The sequence below is a fragment of the Harpia harpyja genome, chromosome 6, assembly GCF_026419915.1.
Source record: "Harpia harpyja isolate bHarHar1 chromosome 6, bHarHar1 primary haplotype, whole genome shotgun sequence".
NCBI classification, from domain to species: domain Eukaryota; kingdom Metazoa; phylum Chordata; class Aves; order Accipitriformes; family Accipitridae; genus Harpia; species Harpia harpyja.
Window position 1 is genome coordinate 22496591 of NC_068945.1, and position 26037 is coordinate 22522627.

At 43.8% G+C, this 26037-nt stretch overlaps 1 protein-coding gene and 1 long non-coding RNA gene across 4 annotated transcripts in view; both read left to right on the top strand.

Moving 5' to 3' along the window:
* TBXAS1 (thromboxane A synthase 1) overlaps positions 1–26037 on the top strand; it is a 244812-nt gene that overhangs the window by 201547 nt on the left and 17228 nt on the right. The gene's annotated exons all lie outside the window — the stretch shown is intronic.
* Positions 2841–6179, top strand: LOC128142618 (uncharacterized). The gene is made up of 2 exons (XR_008235458.1): positions 2841–4964; positions 5081–6179. It is a non-coding gene; the product is annotated as an uncharacterized LOC128142618 (long non-coding RNA).

Below are 26037 nucleotides of genomic sequence, written 5' to 3' on the forward strand. Positions count from 1 at the left end.
CACCTGATGTCACGCACAGTCACCTCTAGCAAATGGCTGCTCTGTGGGTGCAGATCTGTTTGTGCTGGATGTTAGAGGTCAGCTAGCAAACAGATAGTAAAACCAGTCAGATTCCCTCCTTGACTGGAGGGCTGAGCCAGAGCTTCTTGCCTAGACCCTTAAGGAGGAGGCCAAGAGCCAGAGCCTGCTTTTCAGGCTCCACCATCTCTGCAGAGTGGCAGCGTGAGGCAAGTAAACCCGTGTGAGACTCACGTGAACCCACATCATGGGCTCCCTTTGTAGCTGGTGGGGAAGGACACATGTAGAGGGAAATATGTCCTGTCCTAAGGTCTGAACGGTCCCCTGTGGGCTAGCCAAAAAGGGAGCCTAAGGTAGCTGTGTTTCTAACATAGGTGCCAAAATAAGATGTGGTGAAGCTGCGTGTGCCTTGCTGCTTCAGAGGCTGTGGAGGATGACACATGCAAGTTCCCAAACTCATTGTATGTCCTATTTAGAATAAGTGTGGATAACACGTCCCTGTGTGCTGTGCCTTGCTACAGTCAACATTGCTGGGGTATCCCACTTGCATATCAGTCACAGTCAGCAGAAGCACACAGCTGGAAAATCTCAACCCACGTGTGATTTGGGAAGCACCTCATCTCAAGAAGAGCTCTGATTCAGGTCTCCACAACTGGATGATCGCTTTGATTCCTCACGGATGAAGGAGGACAAGCTGGGCTGTGCATCCCTTGAACGTGGCCCTGCTGTCTTTAGTGGCCAGCACATTTGACACTAAACGGGCGCAGCCAGGGCCTTTATGGGGTATCTGATTTCAGCTTATAGCTGGAGTGATGGAGGGACCTGTGTGATCCTTCCTGGCTCCTCTCCAGCAAGTTCTGAAACTAGAGGAAGTGTACTGCCCTAAGGGCACTGGCTTACATGGACAGTGCCCTCCTGGAGGGTGAATCCGTGAATAGTAATGAATTCATTAAACCTCCTAAAGCATTTCTGTTTCAGTAGTGTTTGCCTCAGCAGCAGTCAAGATGGTTAAAAGGCAATTGCAGCCACTGAAATACGTAGCAAAACTATTATCAGAAGATGTCATTTTTCGTAAATGTCAGTACGTAGATTTTTTATGGGGATATGGTGACAGGTAGTGAATAATTTAACATAAATTTACATAATATAGTGCAGCTGTTAATTTATGGCCATATTAGACTACAAGGTTATGTATCTAATGGCTTTTGGTCTCTTCTTTTTTTTTTTTTTTTTAAAGTTAAAACTTTCCCTAAATTGTCCCACTTTACTCATAATTCATGAGACACCTGTCTTCCCTCCCTTGTGCCATACAGAAGACTGTGCATGTCATACCCTTTTTGTAGCCATATGATTCACAGTGAACTCATTCCCATCTCCAGCCTCGATCATTTCATTTCAGTGTGTCCCTGTTTTTATTCAAAGCAGGCTGGTGAGGGGCAAGAAGTGGTGTTACTACTGTTGTCTCGTATTCCTCAAGACTGAGCTCTTGGATGTAGCTAGAGACACGCATTGCTTCTCCCTTGTTTGAAAAGCTGGAGATGTGCAGCTGAAGCTAACTGCTCAGTAATTCAAGGTCTCCACCTGCCTACCTTTTCCAAAACAGTCAGTGGAGGTGGCTTCAGCTCAGTGCTTGGTATCTGCAATTGAGGATAGATTTTTTCCAAACATTTGTTCAGTGACTGTCCGTGGTACAAATACTTGCCTAAATGTTAAGAGAGGTGTCCGTGAATCAATCCTTGCAGGACACTAGTGTAGAGGTGAGGCTTGAATCTAGAGGGGCTTGTCAGGGCGTAAGTGGTGGCAGGGCCTCTCGGAGTACTGGATCTCTGGAGTAGAGATTATGGACCACACTTGCTGCTTCCAGGCTGGCCTGAAGTTCTGTCCTGCTGCCATTTTACCCAGATGAAGTCCAGCTTGTGGGACAGAGCAAGAAAGGTATGTGCCTAACTGCACTTGATGCCTCTGAAAGTTTTCCCCATTTAGGCACTTGAATAAGACTCAGGCTTTTAGGATGGCTGTGTGCATCTAGCACACAGTAATACCAGTATGATACCAGTGTGCCCAGCTCCTTGAATCTCAGAAGTTTGGCTGCCCCTTGCATGACATCTAGGAGGGAGGTCAGTTCTCCTTGGAAATCTGCTGCAGAAATCAAACCCTCGGAACATTCAAGACTCATTGTACAACATGCAGCTTGGTAATGAAGAACCATGATTAGAAGTCAGTGTTCCTAACTAGAGCAGAGGCCCTTCTTTTGAGGCAGGTAGGTTTCCATCCAATTTGTTGGAGATTTTACTTGAAATATTTTTAAAATGTCCAGCTATAGCTTACCTCCCTTCAACACACCTTCAGATGCATGTGAGAAAGCATGATTCACGTCCAGTGGATAGGTTTGCACCAATGTGTATTTGAATAGAGTTAAACCATATGCAGTTTTACACATAAGCTTCAGTAAAAGGTAGTTGGAGCAAAGGGTGAATATTTGTCCTTTTGTCCAGGGTGGTGGAGTGAGATTTTTTTTTTCCTCTGGAGAGAACAACAATTATTAGCAGTTTTTTTCAGATTATGCGCAACGTGTACAGCTTCACACTCCCTCTAGTAGAGTGGCATATGCCCTTTCTTATTTGCAGGCCTGTATAATCCTGGGGGTGGGGAAAAAAGAGTGGTTGTTCCATTTCACCCTTGTCCCTGCCTTCATCATTGCGTCCGTCTCGAGGCTTTTGGGAATAAGAAAATCCTGTGTGCCATTGACCTCAGGGACTAAGTCTGTTCTGCGTGGAGTCACAAAAGAAGTCGTCGCCTCTGCCAAGGCAGGTAAAGCCCTGAGAGCGGTGTGATCACTGTTTGTTTTTCTGTACGGCACTGTGAAAAACAATGGGTGTTTTAAAGAGCAAGTAAGAGAAGTGTGATCGTGCTTTACTGTCTCACACTGGAGGGGAGAGCAAAGGAAGCACTTGGTTACATACAAGGCAGTTCATGTTCCCTAACATGAAATATCATTTCTTTAGTTCCAAAGTTTCCAGGAGACACTGACTTCTTGTCTCTCCTCTTCCAACCAAGAAGCAAGTTGCCTCGTTTTCCCGAGATGCTCCGTATGCTTTGTTTCCTCATGAAACATGAAGCATCATGTGCTCTGTTACCCTTCTGAGACTGAAATGTTTCACCCGTGGCTGTACCCCAGGCTCAGTGCGAAGTTAAATCAGCACAATGGAGCCCTGAAGACCTCCTCTTGGAGCTCACTGCAGCGTAATGATGCCAAGCGAATGCCTGTTTGCCTCTCTAGGGAAGGGTCTCTTAAATACTGTGCGTATTCCTAATTTTTCCATCTTGCTGTCCCACCTCCAGTTAAAGCTCCTTGTCATAGCCAGATAGCAGGGAGAGCTGTGGTTAAACAAGATCTCCCTGCACCCCTCCCCCCATGCCTGTTGTGTTTCCAAAACTCCCAATTCAATAATATATTAGCTTGATTCGTAGAAAAACTGTGGACCAAATGCCTACCTCTCTTCTCGTGTTTCTACAGGGCTTCCAGGAATGAAAAGAATTAGCACACAGACAGCCGATTTCTCTAGCACACCACAGAGCTGTATTTAGTGTGGCCTCAAACCTAGACTGGATTCCCACTGGACACCATACAAATGTTTAATAATTAATGTCTCTTTTTAAAAAATCAAAGGGGGTGGAAAGAGGTTGATCTATCCCAGCAGTTCTTAACTGAGAGATGGTAATGGATTGAAGAAGCCTAAATTCTTCCTACCCTCTAATATTTCTTGTCAGGAACAGTAAACAAGCCCCGCATTTTTGGGACAGTGGTGCTCAGCATTCCTGGAGCACTAATGGGAATATTAAGTATAAGACAGCTATGAGTCACTGTGGTTCTTATTCAAGTCAAAAGCATAAATAGCACTTCTCATATATCCATGCTGTGTCAGTCAAAGATACTGCATTTCCTTTCCCCTCTGCCTCTAATAAACATCCGCCGACCTTAAGCTGGTATATACAGGAAACAGCCTGTTGGTTATTGTGTAAAACTGATAAGGTCCCCTGGGATGCTTTATCTGTCTCTGTTGTGCGTATAAATTTAGCTTCAGTCATTGTAGGTTTTGTTCTTTTACCCTTTTTCCTCTCCTCCTTTTTTAATGCCTGCTAAGTAAACATGGCATTATGGAAAAGGGGATAAAGTAATTTTTTAGCATAATAAGATCAACACCCAGAGACTTCAGATTCTATCAATACACTTTGCCTTTCAGTTCTTCCGCCTGCATCTTTCTTACAAATAATGGGTTTCTCTGTTTTGAAATCTATACCTGTTATTTGTTACTGTACCCTACCCACACCCCTATTTCATGCAATTGTAAATTGCAGCAGACCGGAGTGCCTGTCACTATGATTTTGCTCTGAGACATGATGGTATTTACAGCAGTACTGTATTCCTGTCTGCGTTTATGGCAGGTTATGGAGCTTTCCTGCTCGGCGCAGTGCTGTGAGATGGCAGCCAGAATTATCTTTTAATGCAGCGCTCTCAAGAGGTTGAGTTCTTGAAGCTGTAGAGCAATTAACACTCTTAATACTTCCAGTATTGCTTAAGGGTTTGGTGTTGGGAGGGTGGAGCTAGGGTTTGGGATTTTTGTTTTGTATTTAAGAGAGTCCTATCTCTCATTCTTAATTATTGGTACATGGGCCAAAAATACAGCCAGCAGTGTCTCAAAGGTGCCTCCAGCTTCTGGGTGGGACGTGTGCAGTGCAATACCGTTGTTCCTCACTTTTGCTTGCGGTGTGCTCCATACCAAAAGCGTGTTGGAGACCTGAAGAATGTGGCTGGATGTAGCAATCCTTCCTTACTCTGCAGCCTCTCAGGGACCATTTGATTTGGGTTGTCCCAAGGTGACTGAATCTCTTTTTAAGGTTCACTTGCTGCCTTCTGTTATGACTCATCTTCCATTCGGGAGTTGGTGAGTCTGATGCCCTGTGGTCTGTCTTTTGTGTAACTCCTTCTTATGCAGCTCCAAGGTAAGCGCCTCAAGGTGTGTTTTATGCTCAGTTTGTAAAAGTACGACTAATTTGGCAGGGTGCTGGACAGAGAAGATTCAGGCCAGACATTTTACCAGCTACTTCTCAAAGGCTGAAGTTGTAATTGGGCAAGCTAACTGCCACTTGTGCCTTGGAAAATCCCCTGCAATGTTGTAGCCTAACTCTCACTGTCCCTTGGTGGAAACTGGGCACCTGCATACTGGTGTTGGCTTTCAAAATGTCCTCTTTGGTCTCTCTCTCTGAACGTGGCTGAGTGACTCCCTTTATTGCTGAACAAGCCGGTGGGGTCTTGCTGCCGCTCCTGTAAATACTGTTATGGCTGCGTATGGGGTGTGTTGAGGGCCAGCAATTTACGTTACTCTTGGTTTCATGGCAGAAAATCTCTCTCTGCCATGAGAAGCCAACAGCCTACAGGAGAAACAAAACAAGTGAGGAGCATTCAAAGGGGCATGCCTTTACCAACCCCAGACACAAAAAAAGATGCTGGATTGGGCCTGCTATGTATACACTCTGTGTTGGACAGCATGGCTGCTGCATAACCAAGATAACGGGTTTGCTTAGCTTTTGGTTAGCTAAGTAACCTTGGCCCAGATCACAGAACAAGTTAATTATCTGAGCATTAACCTATTTTCTCAGGTGAATTTCAGCTCTCACTGACCTTTCTGCTTCTGGTGTGTTTTCCATTACTCTTAGCTGGCTCAAAGCTAGCTCAGCAGGTACATCCATATTAGTGGCCTTAACTGCGGTATAGACTTACTCTAAGAAGCTTGGTGTGGTTTTCAGGACAAAGAAGGTGGGATCAAAAAGTCTTAAACAGTTATAATGTAAAAAAGCCAGAGAATGTCCTTTTGGCACCTTGTCCTTGTGTCAGCTTCCCTGGGGCAAGGGCTACACCTCCTTTAATATTGAGAGCCCTGGGAAATCTAAGTGAAAGCAGGATCTTCAGGAAAAGGCTTGCTAAAGCCTTCACAGCACTGATGCTTCCCAAATTTCCCCAGCCCAAGGTAGTCCTTGCATTTAGGCTTGCAAGGCAGTTGTTGGAGATCTTCTATAGTGTTTGGATGAGGAATTTGTCCCAGCCAGCCGGGGGTGAGGATCTCACCCTGCTTTCTTCAAAGATGATTTTGTCATGAGTGGTACATAAAAATGCATTAGCACTTTTTGTCAGTAATGAACTTTGTTCATTAGGTTAACATTGGCTGCTGTCACTAGTTAAGTACATTTTAATGAGGAAGAGAGCATTTTGAAATTGTGGAAACCTGGCACTCTCGGGTCTAATTCACAGCTCATTGAAGTCGGTGAACAGATAGACTCCCACTGAATTCAGGTCCCATTCAGAGCTAAGGCAATTTACCCTGGTTGAGGACCTGCCCCTGGTTTCCCCATGTGGCTACTCAAGTGTAAATTGCAGCTGCCGCTGGCAGGTTTTTTTATTCCATTTAGAGTTCTGAATCCATCCGGCATTATTTTCAAGGCAACAACACAGCAATTGAAGTTTTGTTCTACCTCCCCAAATTAAACATAATTCTCTTACATCATTTACTTCCACTTGCTGGTTTGCTTTCATTTGACCTGCTAACCATGTCACAGAGCATTAGCTTTGTAAATGCTGTCACGAACTTGGTTTGAAGGTTTGTGCCAGGTCAGTTGTAATTCCCTGTTTTTCTCTTGCATGCCAGAACAAGCAGAGAAATGTATATCATGTGTGTGAGCCCAAGGTTGCAAAGCCTTGGTTGTAAGTAAAATGAACTTTTAAAATTTAAAGAGTTTTCTGTTAGTAAAATAACTGAACAGGTTCTCGGTTACTGTCATATTCTAAAGCTGCTATTTTGCTTGTAAGTCCCTCAAACTTGCTTTGTATTCCTGTTTCTGGTGTTTCTGATTGAAAATACATATTTTTAAAAAAAAACCAGACAATCCAGACTTTCACAGTAAGTAGTTCTGTGTACAAATTCCACTTGTTGCTTTGTGGAAAAATTACGGATGTGTTTTAAAAAGCTCCTTCTTCATTATTTCCTTCTCTTCTTAAATAACAATTGTACTTATTTTCATACAAGCCCTCTTTTCCTGCACGGTACATTTGAATAATTTACACATCCCTGCTGCATGGGAACCAGAGAGCAAAGCACACTTCCTGAGGGAATGTTGCTGCAATCCTTATTCCTGTGATTATTGCTAAAGTACCGCTGAGAATTTCCACCCTAGATCTGGGTTTTATTGGAGCCTACAATGTTCAAAAAACGTAATAGGACATATATTCTTAAAAGCTTGCAGTGTGTACTTAAACTGACAAAACAATGTGGATTTAAGGTTGTATATTGCTGTTAGAGATGTTGACTCCTTTTCTAATACAGGAACTGCAGATGGGTAGACCATTGCTCTCCAGTGAAGCACCACTGAACTGATTAGGACCCTGAATAAATACCCAGGTTGCCAGCATCCCCTCTGTGGTACTAGAGCTTGGGTGTTTCCTAAGGTCACCATCACCATCAAAGCTTCTGACTATAATCATATAGTCCTCTAGATACACTTGAGCTGGATGCAGGACAGCAACAGTTGGTCAACCAGCCTTTTGCCTGCACCATAGCTTACATTCCCTTCAAATCTGCAAGCCTGAGTAGTTGCTCCCCACACCTGCCTCAGTCGAAATGACCCTATTTAGCATGAAGAAATTTGAATTTAATGTAAGACTTCATCATAAAGTAGCAGGGATTTTGGACTGAAGGAGTAGAGAGCAGTTACCTGAGAAGATCTGCTGTCAGTGTCTGAGGAGTTGGTAGCTTGTAGTTGTGGGTGGTGATGAGCAATGGAAGCAGTAACTTTGTCCAGCTCGGATGTATGCACAATACATGGTGCGCCTATGACACAGCCAGATGCTGACCTGCCCAACTTATTACCACCAGGCAGCGCTGTCTCACAGAGCCGCTTCCAGCGGCTTCGGTGGTGCACTTGTGTGAGCGTGGGCTGCTGAAATGAGTCCACTGCCCGTTCTGAGTAAAATTCAGAAAGTTAAAGAAATGGCATAAAGAGAAAATGCAATCTTGGATTTTTGCACTCCTTTCTTGAGAGCACAGGTGGACCACACGGGTCATCACACCACGTGCCTTCACGTGGAAGCAGATGCTCGGGGTCTCATTTGAAAGGGCCCACAAAACTCCTTCTCCACACACTACCAACACATCGTGGATCATGGAACGTGTCCCAGGCCCTCGTAGCCAACTTGAAACCTCTATTAAAACATTGCTAGCTGCAACTATAATGTATCACAGGAAGAAAGAAAGAGAGATCAAGATCTTAAGTCCTGGCAGTAACAGGGCATTTGTTAAATAAAACTCATCTTTAATGATCAAAGCTGTTATTAGTACATTGGTGAGCACAGATATCTTTTTAATGGTTTTCATTTTCACATTAACCTTTTAATAGTGAGTGAAATCTTTCTAAACTATAGAAAGAAATTATATTTTCACAGCTTACCATGTCAGAGGAAGTCATAAAAAGGGGGCCTTTTCCAAGTGCCAATTTTCTGAAAATTGAATTTCTCAGGACTCTCCCATTAGGCAATGGTTGAATCTACCATCACACAACCCAGGGTCACTTCCCCAAAGCCATCAGTTTATGCAAGGTTTCCCTCGGATTCCTGTAGACAGCTGCTGCAAAGGATTCTTGCTTAACTTCTCCAGGCTCATGTGTTGTTTGGTTGCTCTTTTAGTACAGCCTTGACCTCCAAGGTCTTCAGATAGGAACAGTGTACATCATAGTTGGGTTATGTTTTCCTTAAGGGTATTGTGTTGTGGCCCTTTCGTATGAGTGGATTGAACTTGATTTAGGGGGAGCAGGAGTAGAATGAAAGGGATGTTTCAGTTTCCTAAGGGAAAATGAAGTGAGCTGTATAATCTTAACTGTTTGTTTTAACTCTTGCTGCAGTCTGAGGCTTTCTGTAAAGAAAGTCCTTTGTCTGCTGGCGGTGACTGCAGAGTGGTTTATGGCTTCCCATGCTTTAGCTTTGCATCGTAAGAGAAGTGGTACATATAGGCAGTGCTGTAGGCAAAGCCTTTTATGTTTTAGTGGGGAGTGTTTTCTCCTTTAAAAATGTCAAGCTTAATACTGTGATGCAAAGGAGCAGGGCCTCCATTAACCCTCCCCAACAAGGAATGATCCCAGGATCCTACTAGTTCTTTATTAGAGCAGTGGGGTTTCCCCATAAGGCATCATTTGTTATATTACTTCCACCTTGTAAATTACATTTTCTTCTTTTTTTTTCTTTCTTTTTTTTTTTTTAAATTATGCTCTGGGGAGGAGAGGGGAGGGAAAGAGCAAGGTACGCCTCTGAATTAGGGTTTAGGGGGTGGGGGGAAGAAAGAAGCATAGCGAAATCCTTTCCATCCAGATGTAGGGAACAGAGCAGGCTCCATAAGGAGAAAGTGTCCTGCAGAGACATGCAGAAGAAAAGAATTTTAGGAGAGGTCTTGGATCAACTGCATCGAGATTATTTCTGTCGGCTGGATTAAGTGCTTTTGGAAACCTGTAGTGTTTGCACCTTTATTTTCCATCTAGCTGATCCTTTCTTGTATTCTTAGGAGGGATCCCATCACCCATTGCATTCCTGAATACACCAAGAAAACCAGTGATACTTTGTGCTAAAATGATTTGATCCACCTCGGAACTGCTTTGCTGTCAGTGGTGAAATCTGTGTGGTGATGAATCTGTCATTCCTCCTCCCCTCTCATGAAAACACACTGAGGTCTTTGAGCTGGTGGAGGACTACTAAGACTGGGGGTACTGATTATCAAGCCAAAATGAAGGAATGAATGCCTTAAGAAAAAAAGTCCATGTAGCATCTGTAAGCCTGAAAACATTTCTTAACAGCTTCTTTGGCCAGTATCAGAGTCCCTTTATACTCCCTTTTGCAAGCAGAAATGAAAGCAATGGGCTAAAACCTAGTCAGTGTTTTAGCAACATCTGTCTTCATAAGATGTTTACTTGCATAAACATGGTCACTTCCTTATGCCCTTCCTGGATATTATTAACATAGCTGTGATACTGTGATGTGATGTCATATAAACCAGTCCTTATGCATCCATCGTTGATCAATTACACGATGGCTGTTAAATATTTATCTGGTATTTTTCAATTGATCCCACAATTTCAGCATCCAGGTTCCTTACCAAGTGTAAATAAACTTGGTGACCTATACAAATACCCAATTAAATTTAATTTTTTACTATTTGTGTCACTGGCTTCAAAGGAGCTGTGCTGATTTGCACCAGTTGACACCCCGGCCCAAAGCCTCAGGCTCAAATCCAGAGGGTTCACAACGGAGAGGGACATGTAGCCCAGAGGCAGAGGGCAACTATCTCTGCTGAGGCAGGTTTTGATATTAATGTATTAGGAAGGTTTTTCAGATCTTTTAACTACTTTTAATAATCATAGGGTTGAAATCGTGACATTTAACAGTTGCAATTTCTCCTTATTTATTTCTTCATTGTCATTGAAAATAATGAATACTGGATCTTTAAAATCCTGCTAAGGCAGGTAAATTGTAATTAATCATGAGCCCTTCATCAATAACTAATTATTCAATTACATTAAAGATAATCTTGTTTTCAGTGAATATCAATCATTAAATGAACTATTGTTTATTTCTAATTCCTAACATCAACACTATTAATTCTGTAATTGCAAGTGTCATGAAATGGCCAGAGCGTAATAAAACATACATGCCCTATAACCTCTGTATTAAATCAGAATGTCATACTGACAGATACTGTAGCGTTGCAGGTATGTCACCCTTTTTGCAGCCACCTTTTTCCAAGTGAAATAGCTGGGATTAAATGAGAAATAAATTCTGTCTGTCTTATAGTTAAGCCCGTTTGGAAAGGTCTAAAGAAGCAAACTAATAATTAGAAGACTGGTAATTACAGATGTTTAAAAATAGATATGTAGCTATTTATGCTGTTGCGAGTATTAATAACTTTATTTACAACTGGAATAAAGCTCAGCTGGGAGAGCCAACCCCTATCTGACATTTCCTTGTTCCATGTGGGAGCAGAGGTGGCTCTAATATTTTTAACTAGTGGAGATTTCACCAGAAAATTTTGTAGCAGATGGTGTGTCTGTATGCGTGTACAAATAAAGCAATGGAGGTTTGAGAGAGCATTATAGTGCAAAACAAAAGCGGTACAGGTTACTCATTATCCAAACAGTGCAAACGATGAGAATATTTTGTTCTAATACACTGGCAAACAGGAAAAAAAAAGCCCATTGCCTTGTAAAGGACCTTGTAACGTTTTGCAATGTGCCGTGTTCACACTCAGCCCATGTTGCCATATGTTTGTCTTTACGAGCTTGGAAATGACCAGGGAAATCCCTGCTGCGGGCTGCTGCGCAGGTCCTGCATCCTTCCCGCTCCGGCGTGTTGTGGTGCTGGGCTGGGTGCTACCAGTGCAAGGACGAAACTGGGGATTACGAATATTTTACTGAAGGTTGTAAAGTTCTGGTGGGGCTGGACCTCACCTTCCCCAGGGTAAGAGCCACTCCAGGGTGAGAGTAAGAAAAAGGATGCATTCATGCAGGATTATCAGCATTTAATAACCTGGGGGCTCAGAGGGTGATTCAGGTGAGGTGGCCTTACAGGTCGAGCAGTGGTTGCCTGGGTCTGAGCACCCAGACTTCAGTGCCAGCTGCTTGGTGCCCACAGTACCAGCCCCAGCAGCGCAGACAAGGAGGCGGTCATCTGTTCAAAGGCTGGTGCCAGTGATCTTTTAACTCCTCTGTGAAATGTAAGTAGACATACCTATCAACGCCCAGCTTTGCTGCTTCAGCAAGGCAAGCTGTTTATATTATTAAAAGATGGGTATTTGAATTTGCAAAAGCAGTTTTTCCCTGTCTCATTCAATCTTTCTGCTACAGCAGTTTCGGTCACTGAGCAGGGTCTGTGTGTGGTGTTAATAGGCAGTCGTGGAGAAGGCTGGGGGAGCAGAAAAGAGGGGAGGAGAAAAGGAAGGGCTAACCATTTTCCATCTGCAATCCTGTCCTGGTTTCAGCTGGGATAGAGTTAACTGTCTTCCTAGTAGCTGGTACAGTGCTATGTTTTGAGTTCAGAGCGAAGAATGTTGATAACACTGATGTTTTCAGTTGTTGCTCAGTAGTGTTTAGACTAATGTCAAGGATTTTTCAGCTTCTCATGCCCAGCCAGTGAGAAAGCTGGAGGGGCACAAGAAGTTGGCACAGGACACAGCCAGGGCACCTGACCCAAACTGGCCAACGGTGTATTCCATACCATGTGATGTCCCATCCAGTACAGAAACGGGGAAGTGGGGGGCAGGGATTCGCCGCTCGGGGGACTGGCTGGGTGTCGGTCGGCGGGTGGTGAGCAATTGCACTGCGTATCATTTGTACATTCCAATCCTTTCATTATTGCTGTTGTCATTTTATTAGTGTTATCATTATCATTATTAGTTTCTTCTTTTCTGTTCTATTAAACCGTTCTTATCTCAACCCACGGGTTTTGCTTCTTCTCCCGATTTTCTCCCCCATCCCACTGGGTGGGGGGGAGTGAGTGAGCGGCTGCGTGGTGTTTAGTTGCTGGCTGGGGTTAAACCACGACAAATCCCCATCACCCCAAACTGCCCTGCCTTAAACGTGGGCAGCCAGATGCCATGCAGAGCAGCCCTGCGATCACCAAGAGCCGTCCGGGGTCGGTGTGCAGCCCGCTCCCTGTGCTGCTTGAGGGCACCTGCAGGGCTTGTGGAGTTCAGTCCCTCCATTTCTATCACAGGCAGTGGGCCTGCTCAGCAGTAACGTAACTACTGGCAAAAACAGGGGTGTGGGGAAGTAAGTTCTTGTGTTTATCATGCCAACGGTCTCCCAGATGAGATGGTATTCATCTGTCTGTTAATGAAGGCTTAACGCTTTCTCCAGCCTATGCTGTTGTAGTGGCAGGTGTTTGTGGCCCCGGGTGCAGAGGGTGCATTGCTTCTGCCTCTGGCATCGGGTTTGTATCTGCTCAGATCCTCTGCCTATGAACGGGCTGAATTAAACTCACAGGTCTGCTTTCTCGCTCCCTGAACTAGCCAAGGCTAAAGTTCCCGCAAGGAGAGCCCAGGTGGTTTGCGATGAAGAAAGGCTGCCTGGCGGGGCTGCAGCTATTCCCTGGTTGACCCAGGGACAGTCCCGGGGACCTCAGGCAGGAGGCCCATCATACCTGGCTCTTCCTCCTGGCAGGAGGAAGGTACCAGCAATGACCTTGAGCGGGAGCCCGCATGCAGCTTTAGCTGTTGGCTCCTGGCAATCAAACTCTCATTGTACGGCTCCAAGGGGAAGCAGGTAAGATTTCAAGGGGTGTAAAGCCCTGCATCTCGGGTTTCTGGAATATGTAAGAAGTCATGTAGCTGTAAAGTTAATGATTGCTGAGACATCCCTTAGCTCTCTTCTCTATCTGACGCGTGCCACTTTGGTACTGTTGGTGTATCAACAAACAACAAGGGCTTTGTTTATTAGATTGATATAGCAGCATGTAGTGTAACTGCTTAATCAACAGTACTGCTCCTGAAGATGTGGTAAGCTTGTCCTAATAGCTGCACCCTGCTAGAAGCTAAACAGTTAATCCTGAGGAAGAGAGATGGCTGCACAGCAGAGTGGCAAATCAAAAATCAGAGCCACCATGCCACGGCTTAGTTGTAGGACATAAGAGCTGGAGTGGGTGACAGAGATAACGGCATCTTCAGAGTCGGAAGAAGATGTGGGCCAGCCTTTTTGTGCATGACTGCCCCTCTTACCCTGTGCCAGCTGGACTTGGACCATCTGCAGAAGCATATGTTTGACCAGCCCTCCCGCCAGGGGAAGGTGGTAGCTCGGGCTGATTTAAGGAGAACAAATCAGTAAAGAGCACAGTGAGCAATGGAATTGTTTCCTTTATCAGTATGGGGTCTTTTTAGTAAACTCTAAGGTGAAGATACTGTTCCCTTTTGATTCAACTTTGGTGTGCACTCAGACCTGACCTATGGCATCCACGGTCATAGAATCATAGAATCATTTAGGTTGGAAAAGACCTTTAAGATCATCGAGTCCAACCATAAACCTAACGCTGCCAAGTCCACCACTAAACCATGTCCCTCAGCACCACATCTACACGTCTTTTAAATACCTCCAGGAACGGTGACTCCACCAGTTCCCTGGGCAGCCTGTTCCAGTGCTTGGTGTTGAGCTTCTCAGAAGGACCATAGGAAACATGCTGAGAGGCATGCGGTTTGTCCTGCTCTGAACAGAGAGGGAAAAGCTGATTTCTTGTTTGGGGAGCAGATGCTGGCTAACGTTACTTGAACTCCTTGTTTCTGACTTGTCTTAACTTCTAACTTGCTCTAAGACCACAGCCTGTTTATGTGGTAAATGGAGCATGCTTATATTTCTCTTAATGGATGTCTGAGATTCTCAGCTGAAGGGCATTAGGGAAGAGAACATATTATTATAATTTTATTATATCTCCTACTTTTTCATGACATTATGGAAAGTTCATGGTAGTATTTCAGCATCAGCCTTCACAAATAGTATTTAGCAGTGGTATTTCAGTCACGAGTGCCTAAGGTTAGGCTCCTAACTCTATATTTAAGCACCTAAATAGGTGCCTAAGTTCTTCAGAGGGACTAACCACCAGCAATCTCCACCAACATCAATGACAGCTTTAGGTGTTCAGTGCCCTTTAACACCAAAACGTTTATTTATGAGGGTTGTCCTAATCTGACATCTCATTTTAAGCATCAAAGTTTGAATATGGTATGTCATCACTGATTTTGTCATCCTGATTTTGCAATCAGCATCTAACTGCAAAGAAACAATAACTAAGTGTCAATGCAGTTTATTTAGTTATGAAAGACAGTTGGTGTCTCTTTGGGGCTTCTGCTTAAATCATCCACTCCAGGAAAGACAATTCGCATGTTTAGCAGTGTTAATGTAAAAAATACTGTGTATTTTTGAATTAAACCAGGCCCTGAAGTGTTTTCTGGATCTAGCATCACTTATCTTCCCCATCAAGGTGCACAGCAGTGAGCGCAGCCAGGCTGTTATTGCTTTTACTGTATTCTAAACATGCACAGGCATACACACACATCTGTATCATCAAAATCTGGCAAAAGTATTTGTTGTTGTCTCTAAGAAGGAGTAATACTCTCCTACAATGTGCAATTTATAGGTAGTAGTTTTTGCTACCTCTTATTATAAAAACAATTCATCTCATTGCAGAATGTGTGCTTAATTATAATTTGCTAATGCCCTTGAGTTTTTTAAAGTCTAATTTATTGCTGAAGTGTACTGTAGCCAATATTATGTGGTGACAAAGCAAGAGAATTAGCTTAAGGAACTGATTTTTCTAGCACTGAATTTGTGATCTGTGACCTTAAGCAAAATATTTTACCTTTTTCATGAGTCAGGTTCCCCATCTGTTTTTTAAAAAATTGGCTGGAGATTACTAGGTGAAAGGTGACATTTTTATTTTGTTAAGCATCAGAGCACTGGATACATCCAGCACATTATTTATAACGTACAGCTCCACATTTGAAACACCTCATCATATTTGTACCTTTAATTTGGCTTTACTTTTGCTATTGTTGCTAAACATAAACTGCCCACAGATTAAGGACACTGATATTCATAGTAGCCTAAGTCGTATCAGTGGTTCAACCTGAACGTAGTAGTATAACCAGTCGGTACTGCCAGGGGTCTTAGGGCTCGATCACAGCAAGGCAGCGTGAGGAGTGAAACCCGTTTTGCTCTTGGCATCTGGTTCAGACCAAACTGACGTTAGCCTACTTGTGCAGTGGCCGAGGCACACGGCTGCATCCACGTGGTGCGTGGATCTTGTCTGCGCTCTTCATCAGCTCCAAAGACCCTTTATTGGCTATGCAGAGGGAGAAGAAAAGATGGGGATGTTGTGCGTGATGGGAAGGAGAGAGAGGTCAGCTTTTTTCTCCAAAGACATGGGATTTCTCTAGTTTGTGGCAACTTCAAGTAGCCTGCTAACAAATCTGCACTGCTGCTTCTGTTGCAGAAGGCTGTGGATGTCATGTCAGTGACTGCTTTCAGAGCAACCCCAGGGGCATTTGAGTGAACGTTTTCTCCAACTGTTGACATCTTGGTGGCCTCAGAAAGCTGGCCCCCTGTGGCTCATAATGGGATGTTGGCTGGATGAGATGAAACAGGGCGTTTAAACAAACCACTCTTGTTTTTCAGTTCTTGCTTGCATTCCTGCTTAGCTGTGTATATATCATGTCACATAATGCATCTACATCCTGTGAGGCATATCTAGCTGATAGAAAAATATCTATGATGGGAGTATGCAAAGAAATTCCACCATTTTTTAAGGAAAACTGCCCTGAAAATTTTGCTTTGCGGCCGACAGCTCTGGGATGTTTTCTTTTACACCTACAGTGTGAGTACCACTGGGGGAACAATGTGTGCCCCGGGGGTACACATAAACTCCTGACCCTGCTTAAACTGTGTGGCACACAACACCGGGCACATCAGCAACATTTGTGTATTTGGCACCACCATACCAAACCATGTGTTATAACACATCATTCATATCTAGCCGACCACGGGTCCAGCAACAATGTTGCAATCACCGGTCCTGATCGCTTCCTGCCAAATAACAAACACAGCCTGTCCTCCCTAAAAATAGAGATCTTTCTTACTGTGCAGTAATCCCAGTGCCAGCACCAGAACCATACCTCTCCACAGTCTGCTTCAAGTCTTAAAATATTTTTCTCCTACTTTCTTTCTGGCATAAAGCACAGTTTGGGAAATCTATTAGAGCTATTCATTTTGTTTCGCGGAGCGCAGGGGTGCTAGTGTTTTATTAACACAGTAGCTCTGCTCAATGGCAACATCTGGTTTTCAGTGAGATTTCAGGGGGGTTTTTTTACTCCATTTTCCAGCTGTGTTGACTCAAGTCAGAAGGCAGTCAGCCACTTGTGAGAGTGAAGTCTCCAAACACTTAAAGAGCGGAGATATTCTTTGAAACTCCTGAATCTTGGAAAATTAGGGCAGAATCTGACAATACCAATTTTTCCTCTGGTGGCTTCCAGCACTCACAGTTCTGGTTCCAGCCAGGACCAGGAAATTAAAAATCACATGGAAACTTTTGCAGCGCTTTCAGGATGGCTGTAGGTTAGATCTGCACGGAGGCAGAAAGTGCAGGAGGGAGACTTAGTTTTCCCAGGTCATTTGCATTGTGTCATTCATGTATCCTGAAAGATTATTTACCCTGCTCGAGAAAACATGTAAGTCAAAAGAATGAAATCTAGTTTGTCTGGAGCAAAGAATGAAAATGCAGCTTTGGTGTCAAGGCATTAACAATTCATTAGGCTTACCTGTGTCCCAGCAGTGGGGCCAGCCAAGAGACGGATACTCTTATAGCTAACGCCAGCTGCGTGTCTTATGTGTGTTATAAATCGCATCCCTTTGGGACTTTCCTTAGCCAGGTGTGGGTACGTGCCTGTGGCTTGAGCTCCAACAGAGCAGGGAACGAGCGGCCAGAAGGACATGTAAAACGTGCTCCTCCACGCTGCTCGCCAGCTCTCCTGCTCGCCGCTCCCCAGCATGGCCGGGCCCCCAGCCTTCCCCTGGCCCCGGACCTGTGGCAACCTGCTAAACCTCAGGGAAAGGTACCTGAAAGGCTGTGACCGCTGGCGGGGTAGCTCCTCTGCCACTTCAACCACCATTGCTTCTGTCTTTGCTTCCTTCTCTCCATCCCACGGCAGCTGCTTTTTATTCAGCCCTCCTGTTTTCACTTCTTTTGCATTATTGAGCTTTCCTTTTCTGGTGGTGTTTTTGCCTCCTATTTCTCGTGTCTCAGCTCACCACGCTCCTCATACAGGATGAAAACAGTAAGCTATGCTATACAGCCTTGTAAGCCACGACTAAGGGCAGAATGAAAGTCAGAGGAGGGAGGGCAGCTTTAACACTCAGCATCCGAAAATTAAATTTTTGCTTTTTCTGCGGTCAGTTTTGTTAGAGGAGCTCTGGGGTTCTTGTTCCTGTCCTGGTTACCTGACTGAAGCAGGGGGCTGTGCCGGCTTGGAATGTGGACTTCGAGTCCAGACTCTACCTCTGCTTTCACCGACCAAGCCCAGAGGAGCTTCACTGATGCCGCAGAAACTTGCCCAGAGTTAAGGTGGTATAGGTGGCATCCACTGGCTGTGGCACCTCATGTCCTCAGTTTCAAGTATGTTGCCCCAACGTTTGCCCTATTCTCAACCCTCATTTTTTTTCTGAAAGAAAAAAAAAGCCCAGCCAAACCTAGGAAAATCAGTTTGCGGAACAGGAACTGTTGAGTTGGTTTAGGGTTAAGTTACAACGGTGTTGTTTTTTTCCATGCATGGTTTTTCTTTTCTTTTTTTTTTCCTTTCCCAGACTACTTGAGTCCTAAATTCCCCCTGTAAATCTGCTTTCTGTACCATCAGTTCTCAGAACAATGAGCCACTTGATATACCTGATAAGAGTTAACATGAAAAATGAATAAATCATTTGCTACTCCCTTTTCTTTTGCTGTAACTGGGTGTTGGTCTATAAAATGAAGGAAGTTACATTGAGCAGGAAGTTTAAAAATGCTTAGACAGATGTCATTAAAAAAAAAAAATCAAAACTGGCTTTCTGCCAAGTGACTGTAATTAAAATTATTCTTCTTAGTGAGAAAAAAGCTGATGCAAAGGGAGGTTTCCTGTCTCTCAAAGTAAGAAATATAAATAACTGTTAGTCTCTCCTTTGTGTGTGCATGTGTGCACGCATGTGTGTTTGTGTGAGTGTGCGTCTTAATGTAGGACTCTGTTGCTTATTTCTGAAGTGGCTTGTGATTGAAAACTTTAGTCAATACCGTGTGGATGGGTGCTTTATTAATCTATCCTTTTTTTGGTCTTGTTTTTGAATTAGATCTTTGTTGAAAAATAATGTATATAAATTGCAGTGTATAAATTGCCCTTTCTGTATTACAGATTACTGAAATGGCTGCTCTTACAGAAAAGAACAGTAAATTTCTGTGTATAGTGTTGAAGGGAGAACAGGATGTGGGTGGGTGTGCACATGTGTATATAGCTATACACATCTATACACATCGTATAGCTATAGCTGATAGCTATATTAATTTAGAAACCAATGTAGTTAATGCCATACAACTTCCTAGCATACATGCAAGTATACAAGTATAAAACTGCTTCTATCAGCATAACTTCTTTTTTTCTGTACAAGCATCTTTAGTTTGATATAATGCCTTTACATTATACTTTAATTTTGTTTTAATTACAAAGGTTTCTCATCTGATATAATTATACAAATTCTAAACCAGGCTATTAGCCAAATTAGGCAAGTCTACCATCAGGGGATGTGCTCTATGGCTCTTTTCTGTGACCACTGTTTAAAAGGGGTCTGATTCTTTTTCTCTCCTATGCATAGATAGACTAATGACTTATGCAAGTTGAAGAAATTCTATCAATCCATTTACTGTGGTTTTTTCAGATGCTGCACTGAAGTTTGTAGTTTTGTTTCTTTTTAAAAAGAAGTTCTTTCTGAGGAATTGTAGACAAGGCATGGGCATGTGTTTCAGTGTTGATCCATGGGAACCGGTTGGTGGAGCAATACCCCTTGGCAGTTGCTAAGGCTCCTACCTAGCACATTAGTTTGTGTAGAGTGTGTTCCATATACATATCTGGATGGGACATCGTTTGCTGTTTTTAGCAGCCTCGCATTTACACAGGTCAGACGTATCGTGTGGTTCTTCCACCAATGCTCATTTAAGAGCTTTAGTTATCGCATATCTGCATTGAGATGTATTACAGCATACAGTTCCCTGGCAAAAGTGTCCTGGTAATACTGTTTCTTCTCCTCACTGTATTGGGATAAATGGGTCCAGTGAAAGGAGTCAGTAAAAATGCACTTGTACTGACATGGTTTTTCCTGATTTATTATGCTATTTAACATTTTTAAGTAGACTATGCTTGAATTCACCTCCAGCTGTGAAAGCAAGGTTTAGCCCCAGCACCATTCTACCAATCACTACATACCACTCTAACATATATCAAAATAGCGTATCAATACAAATATGCTATATGCTATACAAATAGCGCAGAGTACAGGTGTGTGCGTGCAGGGCCTCAGTTTGATATTAAGCGCATGAAATGAGGATTAGGAGACAGCAGATAAGCCCCTCAGTGTGTTTTGGGGGTGATGACCACAGGCAGGCATACCTCTTCTTTTCCGTGAGTGCACTACAATACTGAGGAATAGTTTAATTTTGCTGCTGTTTTCTTCAGGACTCTGTAACCACTCAGCTTCTGTTTGTGGGCTGACTGGTCTCAATGCAATAAGATACCTGCAACACGAACCACCGCTTATATTGATAAACCCTGACTGACCTGAATATCAGAAACTGGATGGCATGCTGGTACAGTGTGTTCTGACCTTTGTAAACAATTCCTCTGTGAATTTGGCATCTTTGAGTGGTCCTGGAAAAACTTTCCTTGGAACAGATAGCAGAACTTGCTTCTGTATTTTAAGTTGCCAGATTATCTGGCAAGAGAGCTGCTAAAAAGAGGTTATGAGAACAGCTGAAAAAGAGCAAGTACATGCCTGCTGCAATCAATAGAGCAACTGGCACCCACTGAGCAGGAGTAGCAGTGATGTGAAAACATGCAAGAGGAATAGGGACATGTACATCCTATGGGTGTTGCAGTGCTGTGAGAGCTAAAGAGAGTTCTTAACTGCTCAGAGAAATATAGAGGGACTAGTCTGAATGGACAAGTAATGTAGGCTTTGGAGATGAGATCAGGTTACAAAAGCTGTCCCCAAGAACGCTGTTGGAAACTTTAGCAACAGCTAAGCTTATACCTCTTTCAGAAAATGAAACAGAAACATTTTAAACTCAAATCCACTTTACAGCGCAGCCCAAGGCCATAGGTAATCCATCTCTGCCAATCCTAGGATGTCCCCAGCAAGCACATGTTTAAGAACTGCAACAAACCTCCTTGTGTCCTGAGAAGAGATTCCTGTCTCTGTTGAAATCCAGAGGCCCTATGAAAAAGTAGGGAAGGTCAAATGTAGAGCACAAACCATGAGAAATCCCTTGTTGTTCCTCCAGTCCTGACTCTCTGCTCTTCTGGAGGGCAGTGTGCCTAAATCTAATCCAGTTGGGTTTGCAGTTATGTCTGCTACTGCTAGAAGAAGTCTGCCAAATGCACCTTTCAGAGAGGTCCCAGGCAATCTGCTGGAGCTGTTTTAGTGCTGCTTCCCAAGGGGGAAGGGGAGCCACAGTGGGATTAAATGGCCACTTCTGTGGCAGCACCCACAGCTCCCAAATTCTCATCTGATGCCCTAGGCTCCGAATCAGCAAATGCTTAAACTCTTGCCTTACTTCAAGCTGCTGAGCCATTACATGGAAGAAATCAGTCTCTGAAGTTGGCAGTGATGCCTTCCTCACATGCTTCCCCCAGTAGTGGTGTAGTATGTCTGCACCTGGGGAGATGTGCTGTGAGGGAAAGGGAACGGGGCAATTTTATTTGGGGCAGGTAGAGGAAAGACTGATCTTGCTTCTACTAAGAATGTCAGAAAACACACAGATGTTTTTCACTCTTGTGCTGCTTTGCTGCAGACATTTTGCGAGCAGAAAAGAAGGCAATGGGGTTTTTTCTCGGCATTTTGGCAAAGCGTTTTCATGAGCACAGCTGCCCATTGAAGACATCTGTTTAAGTTCCCAACCCAGGATAACAAGCAGCTCTGGGTAAACGTTTGGGGCTGCGTTTTTCCAGCAGGGTCACTCACATTTCATACACGTGAATCCAGGGGTGAGTAACAGATGCCCTGAGCAGGCCTGGCCAGTGCTTTCAGCTGAAATGCGTGTTTCGTGTCTGGCGCATGGGAAGGAGATTGCATTCCCAAGGAGCTCTTTTGAGGAGTGCTAAGTAAACAATAAATCCCTCCACAATGGAATTTATTCTGAGTGAATTATCAGGGTTAAAAAAATACTCCGTTGCTTTCAGCTCTTATCTTTGTTTACCATATCGCCAAGGACAGTGACCTGCCTTTGTGCCCTAATACTGAACTGTCAGCAAGAGGGACAGGAAATGTTGCCTCCTCTATAGGCTCGGCATATAGGCTTAATGAGAAGGATAACATCTTAGCAGTGGTTGTTGGTTTTGCTCAGTTCGGTTTATTCTCTTTTGTTGTCTTACTTCAGCAAATCTAGATAATCTTAGAGAAAGGCCTTTGTGCCAAATTTCTGCACTCTGTAATTTAGTGACCTTCAGATTATTAACATTATTAAGACCAAGTCGAGCTGACAAAAAAGCCTATATCCTTTTCATTTCCCACTGAGCCGAGCATGCTGCATCCTGTCTGGAGCCTGGTCGCACGCAGCACTCTCTGAACACGAGCCATCTTTCAGCTCGAGCAAGGAGGGAACGCACCGACACCAAGCAGAGCACCGGCTCCATCCCTTACTGTGGTAATGCCGGGTTCACGGGAAGCTCTGCCACTCCTGGGTCACCTGATTAATAACTCCCGTTAATGAAATAAGAAATGCATGATGGAAAAAATAATCCAATAGGGAAGGACCATCCAGGCTGGAGCAGAGATGTGCTGGTAGTGCTGCACGCAGTGGAGCGGCATTGCCTTGTCCCAACAGCCTCCCCTCTGCGTTTTGGGGAGCACGGGACATGAGAGCAGCATGAACCCGGCTTCTGCACCCTGACACTGGCTGCGGGAACCCATCCTGGTGTCTGCTCACGGAGCACATTTGGTGCAGCTTCTCTTCCAGAGGTCCCATAGCAGCAGCAGTTTCTCTGCATGGTTCCCTCTTCATAATTTGAGAGGGCAGAGGTGCAGGGAGCAGGGAGGATCCCCATGGATCCCAATCTCTGTTTGGGACCCAAGGGCATCATAGATAGATAAACCTTGAAAGCAGATCCCCTAAACTTCAAATTACAGCTATTTTTTCCATGCAAAGGTAGGCAAACAGTGAGTTTCTTTGCCTGTTTGTTGCTGGTGTGTGGGTGAGTGTATAACACCCATTACAACTTTTTTCCCCCAGTGATTGCACATTGTAAAGCAAAGCTTTAATGGCGGGTTAAGTTCACTTCTTTATTTACACAGAAGGAATGTGTAAAATTTCTGTTCTGGTAGTCTGTCCACAATTTTGTTGTCTATTCAAGATTTACCTTTATTTCTTATAATATCAGTATTAACTGCCAAGGCTTACCTTACCCATGACTTAAAAAATTAAAAAAAAAACAACAGGGGAGTTACTGTTAGTGCCATGTAATGATCAGGCTTTGAACAGGAGCATCATATGCTGCCTGCCTCTGAGCATGCCAGCAGTATCCACACAATCTCATGATTAAGGTTTACCAGTCTTATTAAAAGTGCTGGACGAGAGGAAGAGACTTTCCCAAATTTGCCTGGAAAGCTGTGTCAGGACTTGACCTCCTGACTGCGAGCCCCGTGGCTTCACCACACAGCAGCTACTCCCTGCACTCCTCCTGCCCTCGCAATAATGTGCCTGGAATCTGACCCCGCATTTTCTGCTGTCATGTTGGTATCAGCTGGAGATAAATGAAGTCTTTTGTTAACTTGTTCCTTGCTTTGCAGGCTGCTATTCTCTTCTGCTTTAAAGAAGAACCAGTGGTGATGTGGCACTGAGGCAGAGATATGTACACGCACTGCCAGCACGGTATTTGTAATACACTGGCCGAAGCATCTCTTGTGGTAGAGATGAGACAAGACTCCATTATAAGGAACGCAAGAGGGATTTTTCTATCAAGTCCACTGGAAGCAGGGAGCAAGCTGTCATCTTCCCTGGCTCTTCAGCTCCCAGCCTGTGTAGTACCAAGGAGCAAAAGCAGTGACGTGCATATGCAGAATGCAAAAAAAAGTCTTCCCACATCCTGACCTAGATAAATAGGACGTAAGATGATTTTTCTGACTGCACAGCACTGACACTTTGAATCTTCTGAGATTTAAAGATCGTAATTTTTTTTTAGTAATTTTTGTACCATTTCAGACTGATGGATGTGTAACAGAAAATACACTTGCATACATGTGTGCGCACATGAAGAAAGGCCAGAAGTGCTAATACCAATCTCTCTCATTGTGCCATAATGTGAAATGGGAAGCGAATGTGTTAGGAAAAGCAGTGGGTATGGACAGAAGTGCAAGATGCTCTGGCTCTTCTGAGCTGCATTGCAAATGCCTTGGGAGCTAAGGCAGGGAAAACCATGAGGTTGCCCTAAGTTACACTGGCAGAAGACAGGTCTAAGTATGCAAGAAGTGCAAAAGGGAATCGCATCCACTTGCAGTTTTTCCCAATATGTTTCTTACAAGAGGTGTAACTCAGGCAGAATATGACCCAAAGTAACCTGCTTTCCAAATTTTTTTTCCTTCATAATTGATCCAAACCCCATTTTTTTAGTGCATCATAGGTATTATATGACTGGGACTACCAAGATGTTGCATGATGTCATTTAAACTAGAGCAGCAAAGTTGGAATAGGAGCAATGTGCCATTGGCTTTGTGATTATCCTGCTTGTTCACTAGAAAGAACTGTAGGTTTCTTTACACACATGGAAGTCAAAGAAATAATAAGCACCCTTCATCAGTCAGATAGTCTCTATTTATACATCAGGGTAGGTGTGGGAAGCATGAAGTCCTGTTTTTTCTCTGTTTTTTTCTTGCTGATTTTCATTTTTCACTTTTTAATTAAATTTCTTCATTTAGAGTTACACAGCTGTCTGGGCTTCAGCCATAGATAAGTGAATCTGTGTATGACAGCAGCAACCAAAATTTATCTTTCTTTTCCCTCTCTCCCCCTCACTTCCTCCCTCCCCCCGCCCCCCTTAGTACCCAGCAGAAACAAAATGCTATATATAGACTCAGCACAGTTTCCCCCCCAATTACTTTGTCTGCATGTTTCAATTTTGTTCTGTGTTAAGCTTTGCCAAGGTACCAAGTTTGGCATTTTCAAGAGGACGTTGGATGCTTAATCCCCGAGGCCCCTCTTGCAGTAACAGCCCCCCCCAAAAAATGTGTGCTACAAAACCATGGGCACTCTGAGGGGCAGCTTATGCTTGTGTGATGTTTATTCACGTGAAGTTCCCGGTCTTGTAGACTCTTTTCTTTTTTTAAAAGGTCTGTGTGATTCTAGCCCAGCGATAGCAGCAGATGGCCAAAGGGCAGGCAGGGATGGCCCATGGTGCTCTGTAAATGGAATATTACCAGCATCCTGCCATTGCACTGCAAGGCTCTGGTATTTGTTTTGTATTCTCTCAAATCACTTGACGCTGAAGTGAGGTGTATAACCAGAATCTCATCTTTCATTATTAAAACAAAAAACAAGCAGTAAAAAAAAAGGGGAAAAGGGTTTCTAGTTGAAAGGGTAAGACTGAAAACATGAATCCCAGTTCAGAAGCCAGAAGGCAAATGAAGTTCAAAATATTGTTATTTGTCATAAATCTCATGTGTTTTCCAGCCAATTTCTAAGTTTGCTGGGGCCTCGCTCATAATGTTTGAGCGATTGGGGTTGGTAATATTCTGACTATGCCCAGCAGTTCTTGTGTGTGACAGGCCCTTCACAGGAGAAGCCTACAGCTGTGGTCCATCTTTGTACTCTCAGAAAATCCCTCCCCACAAATTAACCCATCTATAGATACCTATAGAACTCTGTGCCACAACTCATGCTAAAAAGGGCAAAGGATACTGTATTTTATTAGGTATTTTATATGGGCAAAATTGCTAGTGAACCCCCTGCAGAACGCTATGGTTTATGCATTTCTTAAAAGAGCTCTTTTGTGCTGAATGATCCAGCAAATGTGTCACTTTGTGGGTGCCACCTTTGTGTCTCGGTGGCATCTGGATCAAGTGGCCTCCGTGTCAGAGCTGGCTCAAATCCAGGTAGGTACCACCGTGTTGGCCGTGTTCTCCTGCACCCCAGAGCTTTTGCGACTTGGTGCAGGATAGAGCTTT